Genomic DNA, 6,332 nt, shown 5'->3' with positions numbered 1-6,332 from the left:
CAAATCTTGCCAATAAGTTATCAACAATATGTAACTCGGGAAAGCAACAAATCCTCACATTTGAAAAGTTTGAAGCAGTAGATTTTTGGTATTTTTCCTTAATTATTAATCAGTTATCAAAATTTTCTGTTGATCAACTTTCAATCAATTAATTGACCAGTTATTTCAGCTCAAAAATGTATTTAATTTTAATTGCAGGTAGCGGACACTGTATCACCTTGATGAAAAACTTTTTCCCACACCACCATCAGGCATGTCATGAGTAAGCACATCGCTCTCTCTACGCACACACAAACCTGTAATTATTGTGTTTGGACAAAAACAATAATTAATTTTCACATGGTTGAGCTGGCAATGTAGCTGATGTTAATGACAGTTTGCTAAACATGGTTACTGATATTTAACCATCTAAGCATCTGTAATCACAAACAATAATGGCCTAAAATCACAAAAACTTTCTGACATTTACAGCATTTACAGCTGCAGTTTGCATTCTATGCAAAATGAATTGTTTCACATAATTATTCTTCACCTTCAGTGGAGGAAGCAGCTGGATACGCAGAAGCCTAATATGGGAAACAAGGCTAAACAATAAATAAAAAAGACTACAACACCTAAAAACAATCCACTGTTGTGTGTTGGGTGGTTAAAAGTTTTAATTAGATGGTCTGTGTGGTGAGAATGCAAAGCCATCAAGGACCATCTGAGATCACAGGGACGGCAGATGAATAGCAACAGTTTCTACTTCTCACTACAGACCTTGTTATGAATACAAATGGGCAGCTAATGGCACATTGTGTGTATGATATCCCACAGTTGTCTGTAAGTTCCATTTCTCACATCAAAAAATCTTTCAACAGCAAAAAGAGCAGTGATATGTTTGAGCTGTCTGCAAGTAATAAAATGATGACTTGAAACCTTGACCTACTTCTTATCTCTGATTTCTACATTTTGAATGTGCATGAAAAATCCAATCTAATTTAATTCCATCTAATGGCAGCATGGGTTGTATTGACAGTGGTATCTACACTTAATCACTTATAAAATGGTAATCAGTTCACATACACAAAAAGTGAAAATATCCAAATGCAGACGAAAACCATCCTTACCAAACAAACCGTATTCCAAACCTAATAAAATTAAGGTATGGCACCACTAATGACTGCCACCGAATACACTCTTTAGGCATAGTCAATTATCTTTGCCTGAAGGCTTTTACTTTGAAGCAGCTGCAGCTAATGTTGAATTTTAGTCATTAACAGTGGCATTAACAGAATACTGACATCCTAATGGTTCAGCCATCAAATTCCAACATCCTTCACTCGTTAGCCCCAACACTTTTTCTTCTAAAGAAGTTTGCTAATCTCGCTCTTCAGCAGCACTCCTGACTCTGTAATGAGTTGTGTGTGTTTTTAAGGCTTAGGTGGTAAAAAATAATTATAGTTGCTTGGTGCATTTATGTAATGGCTACCTTCTAACAAATGTTGATACAGAACAAGTGCAAAAATGTCCCAAGGTCTTGACACAGCAATCTGCCTGAGCCAATTTGCAACAGATTTTTCGACCACAGTTCTGATTCACACATAACGGCTGGAGAAAAAAGCTCTACCACGTACAGAGAAGGCTGTATAATTCAAAGCAGAAGGACCCCTATATCTAGGAGGTCCTTAGGCTTAAATGAAAAACAGACACAACTGATTAACCTAACATTTGACCTTTCAGTTTCATCCATATTCACTACTTCACTCAGCAGCACTAACATACTTTGAACTTAAAAACAACAAATCACACAAGGAATGGATAAAAATAGGCCTCTCGTGGTAGCGCAGGCCATTTTTAGGCTGTGTGTCTGTTTCCACTTTCCCCATTGCAGGGGTGTCCAGTAAAACATGGGTGTAAATGGTTTATAATGCCACCAGTGGACTCTGAAATGGGAGACCTGGTTTCAATCAGCAGTCAAATTGCTCCTACATTACCCTCGCAGACAGAGTAGTAAATCACTCTTTGCCTCTATGCTGCTGACGTTAAGGAACAAGCATTGTTAAAAATCCACCAAGCGTGCTGCTAAGAGCACCCTGTCTCTATGTGGGGATGGGATGCTAAACAGGACAATAGCATCTGCTCGAGGCCTTACAGACGAAAGAGAAAAACATCCTGATGTCTAAGCAGAAAATCAGCACATTTTGTATCTGTGGCAGAATCTGAATCTTGAAGCCTACATTAACTGACCTGATTTGCTGCCTTGAATGTAAACTTAAGCTTATAGCCTGGCTCCTGTAACCCCCATACCAAAGCAACCAGTTTGATCCAGTCTGCCTGGTTAAAAAGAGTTTTGGTTTTTCTGTGCCAACGCCCTGACAGTGGGCCAGTGAGGCATCTCAGAGCAGTTATAATCCCCTATAAACCCGAGAAACGCTGATCCCGCCCACCACAGACCAACATACTATGGGCACAACCTCTCATTAGAAATCCAGGGCCCTGAAATTACAAAGATTTTACCCATATGGAAAGCATGAGAAAGCGTCAGCTGGGAGAGGGTTGTGCCGAGTGGTTTTTCAGCGTGTGGCCACAGAGGAGCTGGAGCTCTTTAACAGTGCCATTCAGCCCGGCCCCTGCCAGGGAGCACCAGCAAATGAGGAAGCTGAGGCAGATGCTCTGGCTACTAGCCCTAGACCAGACCTGCTAGGAAATACCCTAAACAACTACATAGAAATGCTCAGACAGGTCAGGGGTGTAGCCAGGTCAACTAGCAGAAAATCTATTTGGTCAGTTAGTTGGTTAATGGTGTCACTTAATTCAGGTTTTTCCGTAAAAGAAATAATAACAACAACTGAAACCATTATGTCTTCTGATACTGTTGAAGATTTATTTACATCATTGGAAAATAAATTATAGTAAAACAGGCTCATGTTTGAGTTATAATCAGTTGAGAAAAAAAACTAAATGTTGATCTATCTCTTTAGTTATATTTTAACAAACTATAATTTATATTGTGAAAAACATCCAGGCTTTAAATTAGACCTGACTTTTTATGTTTGCCATGTGTCAAACAATGGTACAAACATTACAGTTGAGGAGGCTGCAATGTCAGTAAGCAGCTGTTTAGTTAATTGTTTCTATGTAACCTATGTATGCCTAGCGGATGACATCACCAGTTAAGGGCCCAGGTAGTCTTTCCAAAAACTCCCCACATAAACACCAAATGAATGTTGACTCGTCTGGCAAGAAACAAAAGAGGAAAGATGTAGTGATCCATTGTGGGTCACCCTGTTATCCCTCAGGAGTCATGGGGATTAGGTCAAGTAAATCAAATGTCTTCTCTTGAATCATTTTTGTTTTGAAGTGGTTTGAGTATAAAGCAGGGCTAATAGCTGGAGGTTGTGTGCCAATATTCAGCAAATAAACACCAGCATTTACTAATGCTTAAAACCTGTTGAAAAATATTAATGTATTTTAGAGGAAAAAGTCAATAAGTCAAAGATTCATTATATAATCACAGCCCACAAAAGAGAGAATAAACCAGAATAAACACAGTAAGGAAACCCTGAAGCTTCACTACAATATCTAGCCAATATGATTGAAGAAAATCTTAATGCTTGAGCAGCATGGCACCTAAAAAGCCTGTCAACACAGGTTTTAATGATAAAATATCCATTCAGCAGACAGCCACACAAACAACTGAATCCTAGATTCAAGCAGCTCCAGAGTCACCTGCTTTGCAAAATAAATTACATTATGTCTCCACAAATCAGTATTTGTGTCTCTGTTTCCACAAATCAGTATTTGGGGAGACAAACACTCATGTCGATGAAATAACCAACATGTTGAAGCCATAGTTTTTTACAGTAGACTGACTCTCGAGGCCTCATACAGTAGTACTGTCTGGGCTACAGCCTACAGGACAGTTAAATATCAAATTACCCTAAATCTAGAATAGAAATACACCATGTCACTTTCTTTTCAACTGGCAGGAGGTGAAGGTTAGAAACCCAAACATGCAGCGGGGCCTAGGATTCAGTTGCAGAAAGCCTCTGATGCAATTCCAAGAAACTAACCCACCCTGTATCATCCTGTTACAGTTTGGCTCATGGTTAGGTCTCCTCATTGTGTCTGTGACAGCTATAATCGGACTTATGTATTGATAAAGGATGGCCATGAGGCTACTTCAGCATGTCACTCACCCGGCAAAATTGCTTCCAATCCCTTTTTTTTTAAATAAACCCAAGACGGCTGCAGGCTTGATGCAATGCTGAGAATCTTTCTGTATATCCACCCAATGAACCCCCACCCCCCTTTTCAGATTTATTCAATACCTTAAGAGAGCTTTAGGCTATTCCATGAAGTGACACACCTGTAAAAGCTGTCACAAAAAATGGCTATACAATTGAATTCTCCAATGGATAATTAAATGAAATTTATGCCTTTGCCTCAGCTGCAAGGAGCAAATTCATGACATCAAACCTGTCTCTGCAGCCTGTGCTGCAGCAATAGTGATTTTTTTAGGGCAGATGAACACATACATGACAGGGGCTTTTGCAGCTGATGAACATACAAAGTGCTCAAATACCTGTCTCTGGTCATGATAAATAAAGAAACAGCAAAGATTTCATATGCCGGGCGCGTTCAGGCGCTCGTGCACGCGCACACATGAAGTGAAAAGCCAGGTTTGGAGGGAGCTATGGCACCTTATGGCGAATTATTTTCAATGTAAGGCCAAAAACGGAGAGAATTATCACATATTAGATTTTTTTTTTTTTTTTAAAGAAAAAAGGAAAAAAAAGAGTGGCGACAGGCTCACGCCCCACAGGCCACCACTGGTCCTATTTATTAATTCATTAGTGATTCTGGACAGATTTTCTGCTTGATTGAAGCTTTCATCCATGCAAGGACTACAGCTACGTCAATTTGCTCACTGAAAAGTGCCTGCGCTCAGTTTATCGCCAACTCTGCGCAGGTCTGTATACCGAAAAGCACTTGTGAAATTAAGTGATTGAGAACGATATTCTGCCTCCTCTTTCCCCAGTCACCGTAATTTCTGTGTGTGTTTCGTTAAACGAAGACTGGATATGTCTGCGACTCTGTCGGACAGACTTATTATTATCTGCTCTCATTCGGCTACGAAATAAAAGTTGTTCGCTATACATTGAGAGTTAGCGCAAATAAAAACAGCAACAAACTGTGTGCGTGGCTGTCTGACGTTAGCCTGAGCCCGATTTTGCCAGACGGAGCTGACTTACAATATTTAACCGTTAACGTTACACCTTTAAAAAAGCATTTCTAAAGTATTTTCAGTTCACAAAGCAACGCTAAACAAACAAATAAGCCAATGCGGTAAGCACAATTTCAGAAAGTTAGCTAAGGGTAACGCAAAGAGCAGCGTCTCAAGTTCAATGGGGGACATTCAAAAAAGATAACGGTGCACTTACTGAATCTCCTCTTTGTCACCGCCGTTGGCATTTCTCTCCTTCTCCGAACCAGCTACGTTTAGTCCCGTCTTCAGTTTGTTGCAAGCACAAAAATCCACTTCATGTAATTTACAGCCACAAGACAGAAGATTTAGAACCAACCCCCGGGAGTGAAAGAAGAGGAGAAAAAGATCCGACTCCACTGCCGGAGGAACACGAGGTCCTATCCTGGTCGGCCGACCGGGGTCGTGGATACCGGATCTATTCGTGGCAGCTCCCGTGTCTCGCTGCTAACGGGTTAACGTCAGCTTCGCTCAAGTGTTCAGTGTCGCTGCGTGCACGCGAGAAGGCGACCTAAAAGAAATATTTCTTCTTTCCTTGCAAGGAAAATTTCTTTTTTTTTCCCTTGCAAGTTGCTTCGTAAGCACAAGCCTGTACACAGTCCCCCACAGAAGGAGCTGTGGAAGGTAGGGGGTTGTTACGTCTCTCCCCTCACAGTCACGCTTCTTTCTGCCTCTGTGGAGAAAACAAATACAGGTCGATCAGCAGGATTTTCGGATTCACTCGGCTACACTCGCTGCTGTGTCCATTCATTCCTGCCCCTCAAGTCCTGCAGCCTCTGAAAAAAAATGCACTACGCACAAGGGAGATCTCAAATCTGACATTTTTATTTCCCTGTTTACATTCAGCACCTGCTAAAAAGAGGCAATGGACCCATATTTGCAACGATTTTGCTTAAGGAAACTCTGCCTAAGGTGATTTTGTCAGTAAATTATGATTTAAGAGATTTGACAGGAAGTAGGAAAGACAACGCAGGACAAATAAAGACTTCTTAATACACTTTCATTATAACCATGGATTCAAACTGTTCTTCTTTTTCCTGGGGAGCCCCTCCAGCTAACCCAGGTGGTCTCCAGGCTCCACTCC

At 40.7% G+C, this 6,332-nt stretch overlaps 1 protein-coding gene across 1 annotated transcript in view; it reads right to left on the bottom strand.

The window, feature by feature from the left end:
- The window catches only part of LOC111230992 (receptor-type tyrosine-protein phosphatase F), a 184,594-nt gene extending 178,750 nt beyond the window's left edge, over positions 1–5,844 (bottom strand). The window contains exon 1 of the mRNA XM_022757914.1: positions 5,427–5,844. The gene's annotated coding sequence lies outside the window, so the exon portion shown is untranslated. The remainder of the gene's footprint in view (positions 1–5,426) is intronic.
- Between the last annotated feature and the right edge of the window lie 488 nt (positions 5,845–6,332).

This window comes from Seriola dumerili, unplaced genomic scaffold (assembly GCF_002260705.1).
Source record: "Seriola dumerili isolate Sdu_G_001 unplaced genomic scaffold, Sdu_1.0 BDQW01000291.1, whole genome shotgun sequence".
In the NCBI taxonomy this organism is placed as follows: Eukaryota; Metazoa; Chordata; class Actinopteri; order Carangiformes; family Carangidae; genus Seriola; species Seriola dumerili.
The sequence above is the reverse complement of the archived record's forward strand: the minus strand, read 5'-3'. Positions and strand labels throughout refer to the sequence as shown.